Source organism: Lycium barbarum, chromosome 1, assembly GCF_019175385.1.
Source record: "Lycium barbarum isolate Lr01 chromosome 1, ASM1917538v2, whole genome shotgun sequence".
Taxonomy (NCBI): Eukaryota; Viridiplantae; Streptophyta; class Magnoliopsida; order Solanales; family Solanaceae; genus Lycium; species Lycium barbarum.
The window spans coordinates 23,951,489-23,978,759 of record NC_083337.1 but is presented as its reverse complement, the minus strand read 5'-3'; the positions used below and the strand labels follow the sequence as shown (position 1 = coordinate 23,978,759).

At 39.3% G+C, this 27,271-nt stretch overlaps 1 non-coding gene across 1 annotated transcript; it reads left to right on the top strand.

Moving 5' to 3' along the window:
• The first annotated feature begins 24,586 nt into the window (after positions 1 to 24,586).
• On the top strand, positions 24,587 to 24,692 carry LOC132619071 (small nucleolar RNA R71). Its single transcript, XR_009574503.1, has one exon. It is a non-coding gene; the product is annotated as a small nucleolar RNA R71 (small nucleolar RNA).
• The last annotated feature ends 2,579 nt before the right edge of the window (positions 24,693 to 27,271 follow it).

Genomic DNA, 27,271 nt, shown 5'->3' with positions numbered 1-27,271 from the left:
TGCTGTCATGTTAGGAGCTAGGGAATGAGATAACTGAATACCGCGTCTATGTTTTTAAAGATGAATAGTGATAGGCTAAAATTGGTTTGATGTTGTTGTTTGGGGACATGGTGAGTATTCTTAAGAGCAATGTAAACCACTTGGTCTAAGATGGTCTTTTCAAGACATCTCAAGGAGAGGGCAGGGAAGAGCCAAGCCTAGCTTGTCTCATATTACCCACTCTCCAAATGAGGGGTGTCATGACCAACCTATGGATCATGGGCGGTATTATTGTCTTGAGGGTTTATGGGCTTTCCTTAAATTTCAACATTTTATCATAGGGCTAGAAATAGAAAGAGTTTGGAAAATTAGCTTGTCTAAAGGTCTAAAGGTGATTTAGGAAGTTAAGAAAAAGGGAACTGGTTGTGTTAAGAGGGTGATCTTTGCCTTCCTTTAAAGAGAAATGAACTGGTTTAAGACGATTGATAAAAAATGTCTTGTTAGGAGTTAAAATACTGAGTTGCTATGAATCGTGTTAAACTCATGATATTCCCTTCTTCTGTGAGACTTGGTGACATACATAGCTGATCCCTTCTCCTGTCTATCTCAAGTGGTAACTAGCATGAAGCCTTGTTGTAATGTGTTCTTACTACTGTTGTACTGAAACAAAGTTTCTTTTTTTGTTGTCTTTTCCTGAGAATATGAAGCTGTATAGTCTCAGTCTCCTTTGATGTTGTTTGGTCTAGACTGCTTGGCGCTCCAATCTTATTTTGGTGATTACAAGTCATAGAATTTTTCCTCTTTGTCTACATCCTTCTAATGTGCTTCTGTGATCACATTAAATAGTTCTCATTTCTTGCTATGAGGGTTGTTAACATATGAAGTTGATGAATCATTTATTTGATGTATCTAAGAGTTAAAGTTAGACTTTAATTGGTCTTGGTTTTTTCCATGAACACTGTTCTAAGGGACAGGATTTAGTTAAGTAAAAGGAATAACCTTGAGGTCTACAGCTAAACACATAAGAGTGTGGCTATACATAGAATATATACTGATTAATAAAAGGAAGGGGAATATATACACATGATATACACTTGGTATGCACATCCCATGTGTATATCATAGGTATACTGTGTATATATATAAGAATACAGGCCAATCATAAGCAGCATGTATATGTAAATAGAAGAGCATGGCTTGTTTGTACCACCTACCTAACTATGTATCTTGAAGATGTTGTGTTATTTTATACATCACTGCATTATATCATTTGCCTCAGTCTCTTTGCCATGATTTTAAATTTACTTTGAGTGTTACTTGTATGTGAACTACTTCCTACGTAATGATACTTGTGCACAACTTTGGGACTCTGGTTGTATACTATGGCAACATCAGGTTTTGAGAGTTTGAGATGGTTTAGGGGATAGGTCTAGCCACTCCCCAATATCATGCCATGCCTAGGGTTCGTGACACCCCTTGGAACTTGTGCGGTGTCGGGAATAAGGGTAGTGACAACCTTCTCCCTTTGGTATGGTATGGGTTAGAGTTTCAGTGAAGTCAATAGTATGTGATAAAGTTCTTTAGTTGTGCACTTGCAATCAAATGGGATGTATATGGATATATGTGTAAAGTTATGATAGTAATAGGATCACCAAACATAGACTAATTCGATTCCTTTTCTTTTTCCCCTTTTACTACTGCACGACCGTTTGGACCAGAGTCCAACCAGCCTGTTAGACTAAGGGCCTAATAGGAATATTCTTTCAAAAAACTGTTAAGTCCAAGAAGGGAAAGGGAAGCTAAAATTATTGAAGGCCCAACCATGGATGAGAATGGCATGAAGGGCCAACCATGGATAAAAATGGTCTTTTAGGGGGGTTTGGTACACCCCTAACATATCTCTCTCCTTAAATTTCATTATGCCGGTTTCTTTTTTATTGAAGTGTTGTATTTGTATGATTTTAAAAACTCACATTGTTGTTCGAATTATTTATGTTTGGACTAGGCATCTTAGGTGAGCGGTGCATATGCCGTTTAGTTCGACCTTAGGCCCCAACGTGATTTTGAAAACCCGAATTAGTATAAATATTTTCTAAAAAATAAAAACGGCTAAAGCAGTAACGGAATAGAGAAGATTAGTTTCGTCCTTACTAAAATATATGTTGTTATCATTTTTTCTAAAACCAGGCTAAACTTTAAAAAAAAAAAAAACTAGAAGAACGTTTTCGTAGTTGTAAATTCAGTTCTCAGAAAACTCTTTTTCAATCCAGGCAAAGAAAATAGGTGTAAATGCTACACTTTAAAAAATTATCAGAAATGAGTTCTTTCTTTTGGACAAAAATCAGACGGGAAATGATCTTTAAGTATATGTATATGTAGCGTATTTATGTATCAAAACAAACATGTTTTCTAGAATTAGTTCAGATAAAAGATGGAATTTTTTTAAGGGTCAAGGCCCAACCCAAAGATTGTATTTGAGGCCTGACTTAACAATTTTTTTTCAAAAAAGAGACAAGTGAAAATATGTTTTGGGCTTAGCCTAGTAACTGAAGAAAGACGTGAGATTTTTGGGCCAGAAACTAACAGACCATAACCATTTTTTTCAGAAAAAATAGAGAGAATATAAGTTTGGGCCAAAGCCCATGTCTAAAACGTTATTGCCATGATATACATAGTTTTTTTGGGAAATTTCAAAGACCAAACGCCAATTGGTTATATAATTAGACCCTTATAAATTAAATCCGCTTAAACTATTTATAAACATAAAGTTTTAGATAAGGATGTTCTAAAAACGTACTAAACGTACTAACCTGGACCATGTATCAGTCTATTATGAACAAATTTATTCATCGCACACTTTAAAAGGCCTTCTATCTTTACAAAAACCACTATCATCCTTATATACGAAAGGGACTAATTTTTTCCGGATATTATAAATCCAAGCCTAAATACCCTATATGTAAAGGGAATATATTCAATTCTTTTCAAAAAATGATATGCAAAATGATAGACTTTTTCCAGGAAATAAACACCAAATAAACAGTTCATGCAAATACTCACACATTGGAATTCGAAGGTCAACCATATAGTACGGATCCTTAATACTAGGGTGCCTAACACCTTCTCTAAGGGACCACCAGAACCCTTACCTAGAACTTTGGATTAAGAAGGATTTTTCACGGTGTATGAATAAACCCTTCAAAACTGGTTTTCCTAATTTCGTAAAAATTAGGTGGCGACTCTTTTAAAACAAAATCCAAAAGAGCACCAACAAGTTCGAAGTATCTTTTTTGAGCGCTAACCCCGCCCGCGAAAATGCGAACCGTAACAGATGGCGACTCTGTTGGGGACTTAAAGGTTCTAACCATACGGATTCCAATATAATGTGGGTATATTTGCTTCACTGTTTATGTGTTTACTTTCTCACAATTATCAACTGTCATTGCTTGCATATCATAACTCCACCACTCATGGCATTCATTTTACACTTTGTTCCAAAGGTGACTTCGCGGAGCACGCGGTCGTACCTTCACTACAAAACCAAAATATTTCTTTTGGAACCGTTATGAGGCGAAGTTGGTTCGTGGTCGTCCAATAGCCCTAACGGTTCAACCCCAGTTGTCAGCTTGGGTTTCCGGTATTTTGTGGAAAGACCCTTTTAAATAAAACTAGGATAGAGCTAAGCTAAATCACTACTGAACTAGAGAATTCATACCTAGACGAGCTTTGGGTATCTCAGACCTACTTAAAGCTTATTAAGAGAGATCACCCTGTGTTCGGACGGTCTATGACCCGTAGAGCACCGCATCTCATATACATGCTACGTGGAAGCATGTTTTGTGCCTATATGATGAACCATTGGCCCTGCGGGGATGGGGGAATCTTAACTGTGTTCTGTTTTGTAGATGGAAGATTGAATACGTTTTGATATAGTTGTCGAGGCTCCGGATCTATTGAGAGTTTGGTAGGAGTGGTTAGGTGATACTCACAAAAAGGTAATTAGCTGCACTTTAGGTCACCTACCCTCTATCATGACGATGAAGGGTCGTCCAGAACTAATAGAGGTACTGGCCGGACATTGGGATGATAAGAAAATATTGTTTCACTTTGGTGAGATTAAGATGACCCCGACCTTGGAGGAGATTAGGGATGCTATAGACAACAATTGAACCTGTCTAAGGAGACGACACAAATGAGATCACCGCCTATTATTTCCATAGAGGCCCACAGTCGGGCAAATCATTAATTTTCTTGCATTGACTAAGGCGCCCTGGGTGCGAGGACCCACTGTAGCCTTTAGAGATCTATATCGAAGATTCGGGGATGTCACCGGGTATACTCTGTATCAGAGGGAGTTCAAGAGTAGAGAAGAGTAGGAATCTGTTAGACCTTTGGCATTCGCCATAGCCTTGCTAGGCACTATGGTGTTTCCACAGGACGAATCGTTAGCCATAGACACTCGAGTGATCTACTTGGCCCATGCTATCTTCTATGGTATAACCAAGGATCAGGAAATAAGGTATTTTGACCTGGCACCCATCATCCTGGCGGACATTTTCTGGGCTTTAGACAAATGCTGGAATTGTTTCCTATACTTCCAAGGATGTAGCATATTGTTACAATGGTGGATTATAAAACACATTAACATGGCTAAGGAAGTCTAGTATCTGAGCAACCACAACAGGATAGATCGCCTTAAAAATTATTGCCCGAACCTTGGTTACATGTCCAAAGGGGTGTGAGCCCACTTCTTTAAGGAGTAGACTGAAGATAGGGTCCAGTGGATGTTTCCTGACTTCATATCCTAGATCATGGTGGTTTCGGGCAAGAATTATCCTTTTGTACCGTTAGTAGGGGTTCGATGGAGCCGTCTTTACTATCCATCTCGGGTTCTAAGGAAATTTGGTAGGAGACAAGTGATATCTCAGGTAGGAAATCCTGAGCAGTTCATCATTGAGCACAAAGAGCAGAAGATCAAGAACGCCGGGGTGATCCTCAGAGAATGGAATGGTCTCGTGAGTTGGTGTCCAGATACTTTAGCTCCAGACAGATCCGAGGCAGGGTGTGACCCGGGTATCATGGATGGCTACAGGGACACTTGGCCCGTACATCCATCCCAAGGCCCATACTTCCTCATGATGCCCAAGAAGAAGAACGTCTAAAGGAATATTTGGAAAGCACAGATGAGTATTTGGCCAAGATTTTAGAAGAAACAGATCCGGCGATAATCAGGATAGAGATGTACCAAGCATGACTTTGGATTCAGACCACCCTTCGGAGGGTCAAGAAGGCCAACACAAGCCAGGCCTCAACATCAGCCGCTAGAGGAGAACCCTGCTGATTTATTGCTTTTTATCAAGCCCCATGTCGGCTTCATCATCTTTGTAATCCCTTCGGGGAAGATATTTTATTATTATTTATTAACTAATGATGATTTTTCAGGGCAATGGTTCACTTTCACAAATAGAACCTGCATGTTTCAAGCGATTAAGAGAGCCTTAACTCAAAAAGGCTTTAGGAACGCGAATAGTATAAATATCTGCAAATTACATGAATGCTTGCTACGTGCTTCACATGCCTATTTGCTATGTGTGTTATCATATATTAAGGTTTGAATACATTTGATCCGATGATCTAAACTACATACCAAAAGAAAAAACCCAAAGCTTAAAACTTACCCAAATTTATCTCTATAAAAGGTCGACTTACAATGGCAAACCAAGGAGAACAAGAAACACAGACTCTGGGAGAGACAGCTGAGATGCTAAGAGAAAAGGTCTTACAAATGGAGAAACACCTCCAAGAAATAGGGAGAAAAATTGAGGAAGTGGACAGATTGCTAGAGATGGTTGGGAATCCGCCAGAGGGCATACCGCAATAACAATACTATGGGAATGTCCCAGAATGATATACCTTTACAGAGGAGGCCTATGAGGCCTAAAGAGGGGACCCCGGAAGGCATGAATGACAACCAAAGAGCCAGATCAGACCTATGGCTGACAGAATCAGACCCACAATAGGAGTTGGAGCCTCAACAGAAAGCCTCCGAACTCGTCGAGGAAGAAGAACCAGAAGAGGAAGAAGAAGAGCCTCAGGATATGGAGGAGGAGGAATTAGAGCCCGTTGACATAGATGTTGAGGGAGAGGATGAACCATTTGAGATGTTTCCTAAGTTTGCAGAGGAGGACAATGATGCGAATGAGGAATCTGACTACTATGCCACAACCAACGAGGAGTCTGACTTCTATGCACCATCGTCCATAATAGTACCTGCCACCTCCACCATGGCATCTGAGAATTGCGGAAGAGCAGGCCCTTCTGAACTAGCCTGGTGGGGCATAGCCTTCAATGCCCATTGGGACTTTGTGGGGGCCACTCACCCTGCTAGTCCATGACCCTATTATCCCTAGAGAAGGGGTCACTGCTAGTACTCAGATCTGGCGATATGATTTCACTGTCTTCGAAGAATCATACGCCCGCATCTTCTCGACTTTGGCTACTTTGAGAAAGATTAGACCCCTGGAACCTGCCCATGAGCCTGCACCACTGAGGCCCAACAGGAATAAGTTTTGCCTGTATTATACAGGTGCTACGGAGCACGACATAGAAGAATGCCATGCATTCAAGCTTGAACTCGAACATAAGATCAGTACAGGAAAGATCTTTGTCATCTTACCACCATAGTACTGAGATGAAAGGAAAATGAGAGAGCGATTTTGTAAGGACAGCAATTCGCGAAACTATATTTTTGGGTAGATATTAGGTGTCCCCATTTTTTGCACATAAAAAGTTTTCCCCTCCCTCATAAATATTGTAAGGAACCGCGCCGACTTAACGTCCGTATGAAGGGATGCACGGGAAGCCCTAGACGGGCATGATCTGGGATTTCATTAGCTAGGTTTAGCCCAAAGGATATATAGGAAAGATATATATCCTTTTTTCGTCAAAACGAACTACGTTAGGGCCTGATTTCCCCTGGTGGGATATGTAGGCAGTCTACGTAAGACTCGGCCCCTACATAATATAAATTATAATTCCCCCCATTTATTTTGTAACGGGAAAGGGTTTGTCAAAGTATGTCAACCATAAAGCCCATTAAACCAAGCTCCACCCAAACATCAAAGGCCTATAAACATCCGAACCTTTAAAACAAAGGATAAAAAGTATTCAAGCTTTAATATATGACTTCATGTGCTATGTGCGCTTTAAATATCAATATGTGATATTTTGCTTTTATGTTTTTGATAAGTAACTAACTTTGTCTACCGTTGAGTTATTTTTGTCTTATAGAATGAGACCGATTAGCCTAGTACTGAAAGCTAGGATACTTTACAAGGTACAAAGCCGCGTTAGCATCCCTCGCAGATAAAGGCAAAGATAAGATTACTGGTACACCCGATAACAGAAATGAGCTCGCTCTCTGTGACGGAGATGCCCAAGACCCACAAGAAGTATCATCTCAAGAAGATCTGATTGCGACATTACTGACTGTCGTTATGGCTCTCCAAGAAAAGGTGGCTACGAATGAGGCGACAAATGTAGACAAAGATGCCTTGATGGAGGAATGAAGGCCTCCTCCTCCGTTCCCTTCACTGAGCTCCCCAATGCCCGATCATTTTCCTATATACCCACCAGGAACCATCCTACCTCCACTAAGCTCGACCAACCCAAACCATGCCGGTCCTTCCTACCGTGCTCCTCCTCCAACAAAATACACTCAAATTCCAGGGACCACTCACTCTGTCCCTTCTTATCAGGTTCCTTAGCCTGTTTTTATTAATCCGACAAGCCAAGTACGTGCTCCAGCTCCACCAACTGGGCAGACCACCACTGCCCTGCTTAACCATACCACCCACCAAGTATCATTCTTTACTCCCAACATCATAAAATGAATTCTCCCCAGGGCATAAATAGCTGGATCATTATGAAGAAATGGAAAGGGCTTGGAGGGCTGAACAGGATAAAGGTGAGAAAGATATGGAGAAGAAGATAGAGAAACTACTGGAAAAAACAAACAGGTCCAAAGAAAAGATACAGGTCTAAGATACGATGACTTGTGCATGCATCCAGATTTGGACTTGCCAGAAGGGTTTAAAATCCCAAAATTTTGAGATGTTCAACGGGACAGGGAATCCCAAGGCACACCTCCGATCCTACTACTACCAATTGGTCAGAGTAAAGAAAAATGAACCTTAATCATACAACTATTTAGTCATAGTCTAACGGGAGAAGCTGCTGAATGGTTCGCAACTCAAATATGCGCCAATGGCACACCTAGGAGGACATGGCCGAATCTTTCATGGAGAGATTTTTCTTTAATGAAGAAACAGTACCAGACCACTATTACCTTGGAAAGGTCAAGTAGAAATCAACAGAAAACTACTGGGAGTTTTCCAGTAGGTGGAGGGCCGAGACAGCCCGTGTGCAGCCACTAATGTGTAAAGGAGATCTAGTCTCTATGTTCATCAGATCCCAGGAGCCTGATTCTACGACAGAATGCTATCCATGGCTGGGAGGCCATTTGCTAAATTGGTCAAAATGGGAGAGGCCATAGAAGATGGTCTCAAATTCGAAAAAATAGTTAGTGTCTTTAACAAGGCATTTGGACAAGCTACTGCGAGAATCTTCCGCACGAAGAAAGAGAACGTGGCAAGCATATCCCACATTCCGAATCCAAGCCCAAAAGAACCACAATCTTCCCACGTAACTACACCTCTCATAAATTATCCAATGCCTGTGTATTATGCACAACAAGGCTTCACCACCACTGTACCAGGTTACGCGGCTCCACCTAGTGTCTGTGTGCCCGCTCCCACTTACCAAAAACCACCTCAACAAAATTACCGCCCATTACCAAATAACCCACTACAAGCATATCAACCAACTCAGAATTACCAAAATCAAACACCACCTTCAGTGTTCAATGATCTACGACCTTTTTTACAGAAGAGGCTAGTAAGATAATTCACAACACTTCTCGAGTCTAAGGCTCAGCTCTTCGAAAGGTTATTGGTCGCAAGCCTAATCCAGAAGGTCCCTCCAAAACTTGCACAGTCGGGGAACAAATTCTACAGGGCTGATCAAACTTGTACCTACCACTCAGGAGGAAATAGGCATAGTATAGAAGACTGCATAAATGTCAAGCACAAAATCCAAGATCATATCGACAAAAGGTAAAATCATTTTGGAAACCGCAGCTCCTAATGTGAACACAAACCCGTTGCCTAACCATGGAAATAACGGAGTCCACATGATTGAGAGGAATGAAGACTGAGAAGCTTGTACAACATTGGTCCCCAAAGCAGTTGAATCCCTGGAGCAAATAGTAGCCTCCCTCACACTCCAGGAGCGCCCCAATTTTAAGGCTTTGATTCAAGCATTTGGAGCCACAAAGCTGTATCAAGGTTTAAGACCTTAGTCCCACCACCCATAGTAGCACAGACAGAAAAAACAATTGCACTCACACCCAGAGAGCCAATCACTGTACAATCTGCTATGACTCAAGGCATGACCCGCTCGGGGAGGTGTAACACGCCTGAAAAGTTAGCTTAGAATGCCACAATAAAATAAAACACCCAAAAGAGAGAAATAACTGAAGGAGAAGCTGAAGATTTCTAGCGACGCATGTAACCGAAATACTACTCAATTGTTGTGCATTTAAAGAAAACACTGGAACAAATATCAGTGTTTTCATTACTAGCAAGCTCCCCATCACACAGGCAGGCTCTCATTAGAGTGTTAGATGATGCACACGTGCCAGCTGGTACGAGTAGCGAAGACTTGGCTGGATTAGCAGCCCACATCATCGGGGAACACAAAATCTGCTTCCCAAAAGAGGAGCTGCCAGCAGAAGGGACCTCTCACAATAGAGCTCTTAACATCACCATGGGCTGCAATGGAAAAACAATAGGGAGAGTACTTGTGGTTGATGGATCAGGCCTCAATATTTGACCCATCACTACATTGACGTAGCTCAGCTATGATATGAGCAAAATCCTCCAGAGCGGGACTAACGTCAGAGGGTTTGATGGATCCCAAAGTGATTCCCTGGGAGAAATAGACCTACAGATCCAAGTTGGGCCCGCCCCTTTCACAACAGAATTCCAAGTCCTGGAAATAACTGCCAACTACAATATGCTGTAGGGAAGACCCTGGATACACTTCACTAGCGCAATCCCATCAACTCTGCACCAAGCCATAAAATTGAATGGTAGGGACGAGAAATTTTAGTGGCAACTGAGAAGGATATTCAGAAGTGTCCTTACAACATCGTTCCTATGATTGATGTGAATCCTCACTTCTCAAACTTTCATGTAGTGGAGTACATTGGGGCTACCCATGCGGAGGAAGAGGTCGATAAACCTATGCCGGCAGTCTACAAGATGATTGCTTCCACCATACTGAGAAGTGGCTTTGAAACAAGAAAGGGTCTAGGAAAGCACCTCGAAGGGATAGTAGAGCCTGTGTCAATCCTAAAAGAAAATTACCACTTTGGTCTAGACTATACTCCCAATGAAGACGAGCTCACAAAGTCTATTAGGAGAGAACCAGAGTATGGAATTTGCCTCGTCCAATTCCGGGTATGTACTAATCATTTCTCAAAAAGATGCCGATGCTGAATGAAGAAGAAACTGGCGAGGGTCTCGAGTCGTTGTTCCAAGAAGAGGGATGCTATGAGGTCATTGAAGAAAGTTAGGAAATAAATAATAGGACATCTACCCCCCTCTTGGCTCCTCAGTAGAGAGATGGATTTTCCTTAAAACCTTTTGCTAAAAGCGGCGATATCGGCTGAGGCTGGAACGATCGCCTTTTGTAAATTACTTCGTGATGCTTGAAAATGGAAATGGTCAGACGTTGTTCCGTACCAGGACCACAGGTGTAATCAATTACTCTTAAATTAGTGAAAAGCCTCGATCTACATAAAACTGATACCTTTACCAGTTAATAATAACAAAAAAATTTTGAATTAATTACGCGTAACGAACAATAATAAACCTAACTTTACTTTGCCTCGCCTTTTCAGTAGTAACCGTAATAAAACAACTGAAAATTATCGTTAAACGAACGAGGAAAATAGCCAACAGGAGTACAAGGAGTACGACGAATCAACCATGATGCCAGAAGGACTGGTAGAAGAGTTGGAAGAACTAGAAGATAAGAAGAAGCCAAATATGGATAAAACTGAGGTGATCAACCTCGGTGACGAAGAAGATGTCAAGGCTACATGAATCAATGCTCACTTTAGAGCTCCACAGAAAGAAGAGCTCATAGCTCTATTGAAGGAATATGTGGACGTCGTCGCCTGGTCATACGCAAATATGCCAGGATTAAGCACTAAAATAGTGGCCCACATATTACCCGTCAAGGAGGATTTTTCCCCAGTCAAGCAAAAGACGCGAACATTTAAGCCAGATATGAGCATCAGGATAAAGGATGAAGTAGAGAAACAAATAAAGTCTGAAATAGTGGAGGTGACGTCCTACCCCACTTGGGTGGCCAACATAGTGCCAGTACCCAAAAAGGACGAAAAAATTCAAATCTGTGTGGACTACCGAGATCTCAACCGGGCTAGTCCAAAAGACAACTTTCCACTCCCAAACATACACATTCTAATCGATAACTACGCCAAGCATGAGTTGCAGTCATTCATGGATTATTTCGCCGGGTACTATCAAATACTCATGAGCGAAGAAGACACTGAAAAGACAACCTTTTTCACCCATTGGGGAGTCTACCATTACTGAGTAATGCCGTTCGGCCTCAAAAATGCTGGCGCCACATACATGAGAGCCATGACCACCCTGTTCCATGATATGATGCATCGAGAGATTGAAGTCTATGTGGATAATATCATCATAAAATCAAGGAAAAGCTCGGAACATACCATGTACTTGCGTAAGTTCTTCGACAGACTTCACAAATTCAATCTAAAGCTGAACCCCGCAAAGTGCACGTTTGGAGTGCCTGCGGGTAAGTTGCTAGGATTCGTAGTCAGCCGTAGGGGTATTGAACTAGATCCTACCAAAATCAAAGCAATTCAGGAGTTACCGCCTCCCAAAACCAAGAAATAAGTCATGAGCTTCTTGGGAAGGTTGATCTACATTGGACGGTTCATGGCTCAGTCAACTGTGATTATAGAGCCAATCCTCAAGTTACTCAAGAAGGACGCTCCCAAAAATTTGACAGAAGAATGCCAAGAGGCATTTGACAAAATCAAGAGATACCTTTCCAATCCTCCCGTCTTGGTGTCGCCCAGACTAGGGAGCCCTCTGTTACTATATCTGTCGGTATCAGAAAAAGCTTTCGGGTACATGCCCAGAATGATGAAGAGGGAATAAAGGAACATGCCATCTACTATTTGAGTAAGACGTTCGCTTCCTGCGAAGCGCGATATATTGTCGTAGAGAAAACCTATTGTGCTTTGACCTGGATTGCCCAAAAACTGAGACACTACCTATGGGTGTTTACCACTCACCTCATATCCAGAATGGATCTGCTGAGATACATTTTTTGGCAACCGATGTCTGTCGAAAAATTGGCTAAATGGCAAATGCTACTAAGCGAATTTGACATTGTGTACATAGCACAAAAGGCGACAAAAGGACAAGCCCTAGCGGATCTACTAGCAGAAAGTCCCGTCGATGATGAACTGGAACCATTACGAACTTTCTTCCCAGATGATGAAGTGATGGCTGTGGAAAAAGAGGCGGAAGAACCATACTCGAGCTACAGACTATTCTGCGATAGAGCAGTCAACTATAAAGGATTAGACATCGGAGTAGTGTTGATAACAAAAACAAGACAACACTATCCAATGGCTGGAAAACTCAACTTCAGATGTACCAACAAAATGGCAGAGTACGAAGCTTGTATCCTAGGCCTCAGGATGGCGTTGGACATGAACATACAGAAGTTGTTAGTAATCGGGGACTCTGATTTGCTCATTAACAAGTAAAAGGAAATTGGGCAACCAAAAATGATAAGATACTCCCATATGTGAATCTAACACAAAGATTGTGCGGGAGATTCAAGAGTATTGACTTCAGGCATACTTCAAGGCTCAGAATGAGTTCGCAGACGCATTTGGTACAATAGTGTCTATGATCCAACACCCTGAGAGTACCCACATTGTTCTATTAGAGATCACACTGAGAGAAGAACAGGCTCATTGCACCCATGTCGATGCCGAGCCAGATGGCCAACCATGGTATGCCGACATCGAGGCCTACTTGGAGAAAGGAGAGTATCCCCCAGAGAGTTCAGAAAATCAAAAGAAGACCATCAGGAGGTTGGCTAATGGTTTCTTCTTAGACAAAGAAGTGTTGTACAAAAGGACCCCCAACCTTGGGTTTCTCAGGTGTGTGGACGCCGAGGAGGATACAAAATTGCTAAAGGAGGTGTACGCAGAGGCATGCAGACCCCACATGAATAGATTTACCCTTGCTATGAAAATCTTGAGGGCAGGATACTACTGGATGACCATGGAGCACGACTCCTGTAAATTCGTGCAAAAGTGCCATCAGTGTCAGATACATAGGGATCTAATCAAAGTTCCCCCCACAAAATTACATGCAATGAACTCGCCCTGGCCTTTCGTGGCATAGGGAATGGACGTCATAGGACCATCAAGCCTCCGGCCTCCAACGAACATCGCTTCATCCTAATCATCATTACAGTTTGCTTTTACTCGGGTAAGGCATAAAAGTTACTACGAGGTTGTTGGTGCTCTAATTGGATTTTATTATTTTTTAGAGTCGCCACCTAATTTATTATGAAAAACTAGAAAAATGGGGTTTAAAGATTTTTTCAAAATAAGTAAAAAATCTTTTGGACCAAAGTTCAAGGTAAGGGTTCTGGTGATCCCCTAGGGAAGATTTTACACACCTTAGTATTAAAGATCCATAGAATACGGTTGACCTACGAGCTTCAATGTGTGATTAATGTACTTATTTATTTACAAATGTTTAGTTTTCCGCAAAAGATGTCAATTTTTATATCATATCATAATTTCAAGGAAAAATTTGGCAAAAAGTCCCTTTATAAAAAGGGGTTTTTGTTTTTAAAATTCACGTAAGTGTTCAACTCACTTTGTTGCCAGACTAGGACACACTCGGGATTTCTCCCAAATAGAGTCATTACTATTCTAGTCCTAACAAAATGAGTTTAGCACCTACGGGTTTTTATACTTATATATGAGAGTATGGAGTATATCTCCGTTTTTTGTATTTATATGTATACCTATCTATATATAAAAATACAAGTTCATTGTAAAGAATCAGTTCTATTTTTATTGTTGATGCCATAGGTCAATAGTATTCTAGGTCCAAATCAATCTTATCCTCATACTTGGTCCAAAATGTATTTTAGTCCAATAAAATTTTTGGGCTTTTAGTCCAACATTCAAAAATATTTGAGTTCAAAAACAGTCCATTTCCACCAACCCAATTTTTCTCAAACCTTAAGTTTCTATGTGTTTAAACCATTTCCAGAATTTTTCCCAAATATTTAAGATATTTCAAGACCTGTTGCCATCAAAATGAACCTCAAGCCACTTTTCTCATTTTTCATGCAAAATTCATTTCTTTTTTCAACATCATACTCACAAATAACCAAAGCCAACTGGCTGAAGGCCAAAAATCATTTTTGCCTCTTTTAAAGTAAACTATTTCCAGGTTTTCTTGCCAAGGGCCCAAAATTCGTCAATTAGCCATTTGAGAAAAAAACCATTTACCTTATCCAAAAATATGAGTTAATTGTTAAACTTTTAACAAAAATCAGATAAGTACCTATTTTAGTCGTGCAAAAAACTAGAATTAATTAGGTTTGAAAATGTTTTAAGTGACTTCCTAAAATACTAAACATTGATTTCCTAAGTGCTACACATACATAGGGGTTTCATTATTTACATGTTTGATACATATACAACATATCTATACATGTCAAGTAAAAATAGGGAGGGGAAAGAAAGTAAACTTTTAAATTGATTGGCCTACCTAAGCCCATCAGTGCCATTTTCACCCATTGGCTGGGCCTTCAAACACGAATATTTGCTTCCCTTTCCATGCCTTAGCAGACTCGATCAAAGAGAGGGAGGCTAAGCCTCAGGCCCAACAAGTATTGATGCAAGAGATGGCCAGAAGGGCCCAAAATTGGTTCCCATGAAACACACAAGAAGACTAGGATTAGTACTTGTCCAAGTAAGGATACTAAATCACAAAACAGCTACATTCAAGACAAACAAGTGCATAAGCTAAACAAGTAGGTCCTTTAGTGGTAATATAATATTTTGACAGAAACAGTGTAAGGCCCAAATGATAAAGAAAATCCCAAAGCCCAAATGGACTATTTACTTAGATTTAGGAAGAAAGGAGAAAATTTCAGCCCAAGTACAAACTTCATTTAAAATGCTATAAGAGGCCCAAATACTAATTAAAACAAAATAGTCGGCCCAAGAGACTTAAACTGACACAATGCAGGCTCATATTCACAAATGGCAAGAATGATATACCTTAAGTATACTAAATATATCCACTCCTATACACTTGTGAGGGTATAGAGGTGAATATACTCTGTATACTTTGGTATATTACCTAGTATATATGGAAGAGAACTAATGCATTGAGAGGAGATGAGGAAAAAAAACTATTCAAGGTTCTTTTTAACTTATATAAGCCAATCAGTAACAAATTCAGAGCCCAGAACTGAAGGGTAAATAAACAGACTCATAAAGTGACTCCTTTAAGCAAAAACAAAATGGACAATGCTAATCAAATAATCATACACCATCACCAGCCAATGTACCATGAATTTGGAGAGATTAGAACAACCCAAAAGGGAAAACTCTTACCCTCTTGTTTCTGATGCCACACAAGATCCAAGGGGTTTCCAGGAACCACAGGCATGGTAGACACCAGGGAAGGTTTGAGCTTCATCCCCAAGTGCTGTTTTGCCTCTCAACTTATGTGTTAGGCTCACAGTATTATGGAAGATGAAGTGTACATAAATGGTGTCAACAAACAGCCTCCTAATCAATATGTCTAGGGATATATTTAATAGATTTGGCTACCTTAACATTAACATCAATAGCCTGTTAAATTCTGTTATGACTACTGAAGTGCTTAAGTAATATATTTATACAGGCAAGACAAAACAAAGGATGAACCGTAGTTTCATAGATACAGAATCAGTATCTAGCCCAGTCATAGCATCAACACTTAATTAATTCAAGAAGGCATTCTACAAGACATGAATTTAACTAATGAGTGACTAACATCCAAAGAGAAATTTTTAATAGACATTACGTGTCACACACAAGTTGTCAAGTAAGTAGCAGTTTCTAGAACTTGTTCATCTCCCAAAGAAGCCATGTTTCAAATCAACTATCACTTGTCAACATGAGAAAGTAATAGGCCTACTTATACACTCAAATTACACCTTTGATTAGCGTAAAGCAAACGTTGTCAAATATAGTAACGCAACGAGGTTGGGGTCGAATCCCACAGGGAATATGGTAAGAAAAGGTTACTAAATTCGTAGAATGCTTAATTTAGGTCTAAATTCTTAATCCGATGATTTTTGTAAAAGTTGGTTGCGTATGACTAATGGCTAACTAATTTCTTTGGATTCTAATTTATGTTAAAAGAAACCAAGGTTGCGTCCCCTTTAGTTAATGTGTATGATCATGGGTAATGATCTTGATATACTTCTAATGGATCGTTATATGAATGCACTTAACCTCTACATGAATCTCTACTATTTCACAATAAATAAAGATTATCTCTTTTTATGATTTTCCCAAATATAAGAAAGTGAATATTCAAGAATGGTTAATCATGCCAAGTAAATTCTTCTTATTCCTAAGTGAATTTATTAAACAAAGTTTAAAGCTTTGAGTTCTTGTTATTTATTCTTACCAAACCCTAATTATTTTCCCAAACAAATCAAGGCTTATGGCTTTAATCAATGTTTGCAACCACTAATTATGAATTAGTTGTTATATTACCAACTAATTCTAATATGTTAGTAATTTACAAACCACAATCTTAATCTGTTGGTAAGAATTTCTAACCAATTGAGTATTAGTTAGCAACTTTACCAACAAATAACAATCCGTTGGTAATTTACCAACGTATTTTTAATTGGTTGGTAAAATTAGCAACAAATTTCCGTCGTTGGTAAATGGTTGGTTGGTAATTTGTTGGTAATCTGTTAATAAACTATACTCTATTTTTTACTATCATATTTACCAACCGATATATACTCCGTTGGTTATATTACCAACAAAAGATGTTTGCTGGTAATATTTCGGTTGGTAAACCGTTTGTAGGAAGTTGCTAAATTAGGCGCCATTTTTTTCCGCTATATTTACCAACTAAAGTATTTAGTTAGTAAAATTTTGGTTGGTAATCCGTTAGAAATCCCTTGCTAAATTCTAAAAACCAATTTGGTTACTAATTTGTTGCTAATTTGCTAACGAATTTGGGTTGTTGGTAAAATTCATTGGCAATTCGGGTTTTTGTTGTAGTGGTATATCAATCACAAAACCCAGTCACAAACCACCCATCATTGGGTTCACAATCCTAGTAAGGGAATTTAGCTACTCATGGCAAAGAACAAGAAACAAGAAATTGAGGAATTCATAATTTCTTACTTTTGATGAAAAAAGGTATTAATAATATTTGAATTGATGCTTTTGAATCTCCAAAATCAAGAGAGTATCTAATGTTCTAAGCCAAAATTCAAAAAAATAGTAATTGGTGCAAAATAAAACCCTACATTGGGCTATTTATAGGTTTTGAAACATAATAAGTTATAGAATTACAGTTTGGTCCCCGATGACATAAAATACGGTCCGTATTTCACATTACGGATCGTAAACTAGTTTACGCCTTGGTCTTCCTTCAAAATCTGGGCATCTACAACATCATAGATTATGGATCGTATTCTAATTTACGGTCCATATTATGCTTGGTTGTATCTCATCTTGTAAAATCTCAACTTTCTGCCAAGTGTCTTAATGTTAAATACGCTTTGAAATACGCACCCGTAAAGTGAAATATAGCCCGTAAAAGTTGTTCGTATTTTGACATCTTCTCAGCATGCCTTTCTATTTCAGCTTATCTTTAATTACGCCCAAGGAATACGACCCATATTTGAGAATACAACCAATATTTTGTCATCAAGACCAAATTCTGCACTTCAACAGTTTTCATCCCAAAATTGCTCCATTACCTGAAAAACACTAAAAACACAATTAAATTGCCACTAACTTGCTTAAAAACAAGTAAAACTTCTTGTAAAAAGGACTTAGATGTGCCATAATTCCTGGCACATCAACACCCCTAACTTAAAGTCTTTGCTTGTCATCAAGCAAGTCATACAACACAACAACTCGATCTAATATTTAGATATAACAGAGTACTAATGGCTACAATGGTTCTAATTCGAACTACGGGCATGCATGGTTATCACAACTAACCACCTCAACTCTAAAAATCAGGACATGACTCATAGTCAGGACACTACAACTCACAGTGAAGTTTTAATCCATGTCATAACAGTACCAGAAACATCAATATACAAACAAACAATACAACTCACAGTGAAGTTTCAATTCATGTCATAACATTACCAGAAGCATCAATATACAAACAAACGTTGTTTTTTTCGGGAATGCTTATAATTTCATCCGAATGCCTTCACATAGAACAAAGAATGTCCCTCACACATATGGACAACACAATAGGGACTAAGACAAAAGAGGAGAGAAGTCACTCACTCTCACAAAAAAACTCACAGATTGCGCTTACATATACCATAGGCTTGCCCTCGTTTTCAACATTCTCATCTTTGGACATCTTAGTTATGATCAGTCTAGGACTTTTTAGGGTTGTAATGTAGGCTTCGGGACGGGTAGAATACACATTTGGTCAATAGTGGCTCGCCCTCCTTGAACAGTGCACTTTTTTTTTGTTCTATTTTATTCACCCTTCTTACTTCGCTTCTTAACTTTATCCTGTAGGGTCGGTGTGACTTTATTGGACTAACACTAATATTTTTTTTTATATACTATGCTTATCAACACCAGACGCTACACCATATAACTTTGCTTCCACCCTCAACTTAGGCTTTCAGCCTCATTCTCCATAGAGTTCATCCAACAAACCCCAACTTATTCTTTTTTTTTTCATAGTCATAATGTCAAGGAGGGATTTTGGTGCAAAGTGGGATTATTCAAAGAAAGGGTAAAGGCTCATTAACGACTAGTCAAAGAAAATAGGTCACATATGGGTAACCAGGGATCATTGCTTATTCATGTATGGACAATAGCGTTTAGAAAGGGTTTCCAATTACACAAAGACGGCCTAGGATTATTTCACAACCAATACATCCTTAGAATACAAACACGACTACTCGGGCAAGTTCTAGAGTGAAAGCACAATAAGTGAACGAACAAGAACTCACAACACACAATGGCAACGAAATTCAGCACAACATCCCAAGCAATTATTCAACGTACTTAATACTCTCATAATTATCATGTCATGAAAAGAACCAATCACGTCAATTCATAATTATTCCTAAGTATTCATAAAAAATTTAAGGGATTTAATTTTTTTAATTATAAAACATCTTTCCAAATAAAAATTTACCATGTCGTAAGTTACTAAAGTACTACCATATAAGTCGAAATTACTCTAATCTACCTAAACAACCAAAACATGCCAGTTTCAACAACAAACACCCCTCAAGAAAAGAACTCTGGCAAACAAAAGCCAAGGGGATTCCTAAACTCATATTTACAATCCTATGAAAAGCCTAGGGGGTTCCTAACCACATATTTACAATTCCACCTCCAACAGAAAAATCAAGCACTGTCCTCAGTGCGTCAATTATAAGATCAAGGGAAAAGGGAGTTGTACCTGGGCGCCCTACGCACTGTGCGCATCTCAAGATTGGTCTTCCTCATCAGGCAGCCTACTACTGGACTTGCTTGATCGTCTTTGTGGCTCAACTAAGGAGTTATGGATGACCCTCTGCAATTTCTTCAAGGCCCACGTAGCCTTATGTTCAAGTTCAACCAGTAGGTGACAAGCCTTGCCGAAAACGATCTTGAATGGTGAAGTCCCAATCGGAGTCTTAAAAGAAGTCCGGTAAGCCCATAGAGTATCATCAAGCCTGCGGGCCCAATCAGTTCTGTTTGCATTCACCGTTTTAGCTAGAATACTCTTGATCTCCCGATTGGAGACTCCAACTTGCCCACTTGTCTGAAGATGATAGGGTGTTGCCACCCTATGTTTCACGACATACTTCTCCATCAATCTCGCGAAGGCTCTATTGCAAAAGTGGGAACCACCATCACTGATTGTAACCTTCGGAGTACCAAAGCGAGTAAATACGTTTTTATTTAGGAACCCCATGACACTTTTGGCCTCATTGTTAGGTAAAGCCACTTCTTCTAACCATTTCGACACATAGTCCACAACAACCAAGATATACTTCATGCCTCCATAGCTCACTAGTCCACAGCAACTAAGATATACTTCATGCCTCCAGAGCTCACAAAGGGTCCCATAAAATCAATCCCCCAGACATCGAATACCTCCACTTCCATCACAAAGTTCATAGGCATCTCTTGCCTTCTGCCTATACTCCATTGCCTCTGACACTGATCACAAGACTGCTCTAATAGATTTACATCATGAAATATAGTCGGCCAGTAGTAACCGCATTCAAGAACTTTAGCGGAAGTCCAGTTACCACTATGATGACCCCCAACTGGGGAGTCATGACATGCCTTTAGAATCGCCATCACTTCACTTTCGGGAACACAACGCCGAATGATGTTATCAGCACATGTTTTGAACAAGTATGGCTCGTCTTAATAGTGATGACGAGAATCCTGAAATAACTTTTTCTTTTGGTATGCCTTGATCTCCTCTGGAATTATGCCTGTTACCAAATAGTTGGCGATATCTGCATACCATGGTGCCACCTCCATTGACACAGCCAACGCCCTCTGATTTGGAAACACATCATCGATATCTAGCTCATCCAAAGGTCTCTTCTTCAAGCCGAGAAAGATAGTTAGCTACCTGATTCTCAGTTCCCTTGCGATCTTTCACCTCAAAGTCAAACTCTTGTAACAACAACACCTATCGGATCAGTCACGACTTAGCTTCCATCTTGGCCATCAGGTATCTCAATGCGGCATGATCAGTGTGTACTATAATTTTGAACCCCAACAGATAGGCCCGAAAATTCTCAAAAGCAAAAACTATCACAAGAAACTCTTGCTCCATCACTGTGTAATTCATCTGAGCAGTATTCAATGTTCTACTTGCATAATAGATCAGATGTATGATTTTATTATGTCTCTGGCCAAGCATATCACCAATAGCAAAGCCACTTGCATCACACATCAATTCGAACGGTAGAGACCAGTTAGGGGAAACAATAATAGGGACTGTGGTCAACCTGTGCTTCAATTCATCAAACTCCTTTTGGCACTTCTCGTCAAATTCGAACTTAGCCTTTTTTTCAAGAAGCTTAAACATCGGGGTGGCAGTTTTTGAGAAATCCTTGATGAATCGCCTATAGAAACCGGTGTGTCCTAAAAAGCTCTGGACATCCTTAACTGAGATAGGTGGAGGAAGCTTCAAAATCACATCAATCTTTACTTGATCAACCTCAATCCCTTTTTCAGAGATTTTATGCCCAAGGACAATCCCTTCTTTCACCATGAAGTGACACTTCTCCCAATTCAGCACCAGATTAGTCTTCTAATAGCGTTTAAGAACTTGACCCAGATGGCCAAGATAGTCCTCAAACAAATCACCAACAACCGAGAAATTATCCATAAAGACCTCGAGAAAATCTTCCACTATATTAGAGATATCGTCATCATACAACGGTAAAAAGTAGTTGGTACATTGCAAAGACCAAAAAGCATTCTGCTGAAAGAAAATGTCCTATACGGACAAGTAAAAGTCGTCTTCTCTTGATCCTCCAGGGCGATAATGATCTGATTGTAGCCCGAATAACCATTAAGGAAGCAATAATAAGATCGCCTCGCTAACCGATCAAACATTTGATCAATAAAAGGCATAGGGAAGTGATCCTTGCAAGTGGCACTGTTAAGCTTTCGATAGTCCATGCAAACTCTCCATACGATTACAGTCCTCATCGGAATCAACTCATTCTTTGCACTGGGTGCCACTGTGATTCTACCCTTTTTCGGAACACATTGGACTGGGTCACCCATTTACTGTCAGCAATCAGGTAAACCACTCCAGTATCTAACCATTTGATGATCTCTTTCTTGATGACTTCTTGCATATTCTCATTCAGTCTCCTTTGATGCTCCAAACTCGGCTTGCTATCCTCGTCCAACTGGAATTTATATTCACAGACCCCAGAAGGAATTCCCCGAATGTCTGCTATGGTCCAACCAACAGCAGGCCTATATTCACGTAATACCTCCAAAAGTCTCTCAATCTTCTCCTCAGTCAGTAATGCTGAAACAATCACCGGCATGTATAATTAGGACCAAGGAACTCGTACTTCAAATAAGATGGGAGTTGTTTAAGATCAAGTTTGGTGGTTCAATGATCGAAGGCTTTGCTGGAGGAGTTTTTCTATTTTCCAGATCAAGATTCAACTTCTTTGGGTGGTAAGAATATGAACCCAACCCAACAAGCGAATTAATAGTCTCCACATAACCCTCCATGGCTTCAGCATCAAAGCTAACAAGAATACCAACCCGAGCTTCTCCCAAAATTTCTTCTTCCATCTCGAACTCCACCGCTTCATCAATAACATCAAAAGAATCAATCACCAAAATTCTCTCATAAGCACTTGGTAACTTCATCCCCTTGCTTGCCTGAAAAGTAACTTCCTCATGATTTACTCAGAACTTGATTTCATTCTTCTTTGACTCCATCAGAGCCCTTCCCGTAGCAAGGAAAGGTCTCTCCAGAATAATAGGAATATCCCGATCAATAGCACAGTCAAGAATCACAAAATCAGCGGGCAACATAAATTTACCAACCCGCACAAAAACGTTATCAACCATTCTAACAAGCTCCTTAATAGATATATCAGCCATCTGTAACCTCATAGTAGTCGGCCTTGGTATCCCCAAACCTGATTATTTGTCGATAGCAAGTGGCATCAGATTGATACTCGCCCCCATTATCACATAGAGCACGAGCAAAATCATGGTGCCCCACAGAACAAGGAATAGTGAACGCCCCCGGATCTCTCTTTTTCTGGATGGTAGTTGTTGAAATGATGGAACTTACAGTGTGGGTCAGACTCAGGGTTTCATATTGCACCGTCTTCTTCTTGGTCAACAGGTCCTTCAAGTACTTAGCAAAACCAGGCATCTCTTTGAAAGCTTCCAAGAAGGGAAAATTCATAGATAATTGCTTCAGCTGATCAAAATTTTATTTTGAACTTAGCATCTTCCTTTTTCTTTACCAACATCTGAGGAGCGCGAGCTTTAGATTTGAAAAGCTGGGTCAAAGGACAGAGAGCCCCTTTTATAGTTTGCTTGCTCTTGTCATCAGCCTCCTTCAAAATTTCTGGGATATCAGCATTTTTCTCGTCATTAGGATTCTCATCAACAATAACTGGTGCTTCGGACCGCACCTCTTCCTCATCATCTATCGGCTTGAGCTCCACAACTTTCTTTTCAGCCCCTTGGAGTATTTTACCACTCCGGGTACTAATGGAAAACGCACGATCTACACCGCCTCCCCCATTCTTCGGATTTGAAATAGAGTTTCTAGGAAATATTTCCTTTTTTGGAGGGTGTTGCTCTCTAGGAATATTACACATCTGTGACTCGTGCTTCTGAATAGCTGCTGTATGGGAACCCACTATCTCTGTTAGCCTAAATAATGTCCTTTCAGACTTAGATTGATTTGCCAGAACCTTCTCAAGCATTGCTTCAACCCTTGAACTACCTTGCTCTGTTGATTTCCCTTTCGGTAGACTATAAGGATTGAAAATCTTGTTCCCAAAATTATTGTTGTTGTTGTAGCTCCCTTAGTTCTCACCACTATAATTATTATTGTAGTTCCTTAGGTTGTTGTTGTTATAGGTACCTTGGCTCTGCTGAGGTATCCATTGATTCTGATTCTGGTAATCACCTTAGTAGTTTTATCTTTGATAACCCCCTTGAGAATTGTTCACATAATTAGCTTCTTCAACCTGCATAGGAGGTCCCTCGTGGAATTGACCCTCTTGGACCTGGTACATCCCCTTCGGCATACCTGAATCATCCTTACAAACATTTACCTTCTTAATCTTGGTCTCATAAAACTTCTTGGTTAGCTAGGAAATATTCGTTGCAAGCTGAGCCAATGTTTGCTGGGTATCTTGATTCTCCTTTACCATATTTTGGATCATGACACTACCATAGGGCACAATATCAGCATTGTTTGAGTACCAAGCCTGATTGTGCGTAGTCAGCCTGTCAAGTATGTTGGTCACTCGTTGGTATGATTTATCTATGAAACAACCATCAGTTGCATTTTTTGCAATGGATTGCGTCACGGGATCTAGTCCTCGGTAGAACTTCTCCGTTAATATGTACTCCGAAAAACCATTACTTGGAAATTTCTGCAAGTACTCTTTAAATCTCTCCCAGGCTTCATATAATTATTCCCCTGGTCGCTGCTTGAATTCATAAATCTTGTCACGAATCTCAGCCTTCTTTCTAGGAGGATACCACTTCTTGAGAAATACGGCTACCATCTCTGCCCATGTAGTAATAGAATTCCAGGGCACCTTCTCGAACCAACAACTAAGGAATATTTGAATAGCCTCAGCCGAATAGCATCCTGTGAAATGTTATTTTGGATATGATGAGCACATACATCCACAAAATTTTGCAAATGACGTTGAGGGTCATTCTCGGTAGAATTCCTAAAGTAGCCCTATAGCCTCAACAACTGGTAGAGAGAGGAGTCAATTTTGACGCTTGTAGCTCCAACCCAAGGATGAACAATAGCAGATGCAAAGTCCTTCTCAGCAATTAGATCAGAAAAAACATTCTCTTCATCTGATTCATTTACGTGATCATTAAATCGACCACCCTGGTTACCAACACGTTGATTTTTCTAATTTTGATTCATGTTTACATGGTTTACAAGGAATAGCAAAGAAGGTGTGATGGAATAAGCAAAAGACTTCAATCAAAGCAGACACTATTTAGTAATTTCAAAACCGTATTCCCCGGTAACGACACCAAAATTGATACGCTCAAATTACATCTTTAATTAGCGTAAAGCGGACGTTGTCAAATATAGTAACCCAACGAGGTTGGAGTCGAATCCCACAGGGAATATGGTGAGAAAAGGTTACTAAATTCATAGAATGCTTAATTTAGGTCTAAAGTTTTAATCCGATGATTTTGGTAAAAGTTGGTTGTTTATGACTAATGGCTAACTAATTTCTTTGGATTGTAATTTATGGTAAAAGAAGCCAAGGTTGTGTCCCATTTAGATAACATGTATGATCATGAGTAATGATCTTGATATACTTCTAATGGATCGTTGTATGAATGCACTTAACCTATATATGAATCTCTACTATTTCCCAATAAATAAAGATTATCTCTTTCTATGATTTTCCCAAATATAAGAAAGTGAATATTCAAGAATGGTTAACTATGCCAAGTAAATTCTTCTTATTTTGAAGTGAATTTATTAAACAAAGTTTAAAGCTTTGGGTTCTTGTTATTTATTCTTACCAAACCCTAGTTATTTTCCCAAACAAATCAAGGTTGATGGCTTTAATCAATGTTTGCAACCACTAATTATGAATGAAGAATGAAGAATAAATAAACCCTAATAATCCATTATATGTCTATCAATCACAAAACCCAGTCACAAAACACCCATCATTGGATTCACAAACATAGTAAGGGAATTTAGCTACTCATGGCAAAGAACAAGAAACAAAAAATTGAGGAATTCATAATTTCTTACTTTTGATGAAAAGAGGAATTGATAATACTTGAATTGATGTTTTTAGTCTCCAAAATCAAGAGAGTATTTAATGTTCTAAGCCAAAAGTCAAGAAAATAGTAACTGGTGCGAAATAAAACCCTACATTGGGCTATTTATACGTTTTGAAATATAAAAGTTACAGAATTACACTTTGGTCCCCGACGACATAAAATACGGTCCGTATTTCACATTACGGACCGTAAACTAGTTTACACCTTGGTCTTCATTTGAAATCTGGGCATCTACAACATCATAGATTACGGACCGTATTCTGATTTACGGTCCGTATTATGCTTGGTCGTATTTCATCTTGTAAAATCTGAACTTTTGGCCAAGTGTCTTAATGTTAAATACGCTTTGAAATACGGACAACAAAATGAAATACGGTCCATAAAAGTTGTTCGTATTTTGACATCTTCTCATCATGCCTTTCTGTTTCAGCTTATCTTTAATTACGCCCAAGGAATACGGCCCGTATTGGAGAATACGACCAATATTTTGTCATCAAGGACAAATTCTGCACTTCAACGGTTTTCATCCCAAAATTGCTTCATTACCTGAAAAACACTAAAAACACATTAAATTGCCACTAACTTGCTTAAAAACAAGTAAAACTTCTCATAAAAAGGACTTAGATGTGTCATAATTCCCGGCACATCAACTGCTACACTCACTTAGTAGACTTTAATATACTCAAGTGAACTTCCTAGAATTCTACTTTAGTTATCTTTGAGGTGAAACAACAAAGCATAATTTAAACCAGTATTTTATGAAGGACAAGTTCTTATTTTTACCTTAGTGAATAAGTGAAGACTATTTAAGCCAAACAAAGTGATTAAGCAAGCCACATAACAGGTTGTCATTTACTTATGTTAGGCTATCTCAATATCAACATAGCTAATGAGTCTAACCAAAATAGAGGTCTGATAGTTCTTAAATGACTCAAGATATTCCAGTTTCAAAATCCAATAGTAGCAACTAAAAATTAAGCACTTTTGCCAAGCAAAAACTTCTAACACAAAAGAGCAACTAGGAACCCAAAGGCAAATTTAAAACCCAAACAGATCATCATTCAGCTAAAGGTGTTTAACTCCTTTTAAAAAAGAAAAATGCAAACCAAGCACAATATCCAAACACAAGAAACTTACCAAGTAAGCTAAGCTTAAGTGCCTCATTTTAGACAGTGTCTTAAATAAATATGGACTTGGTTTTATACCTGGTTATTTACTAGTCTTTAAAACCATTTTGAAAATAGAAATCAATCAAAAAGCAGG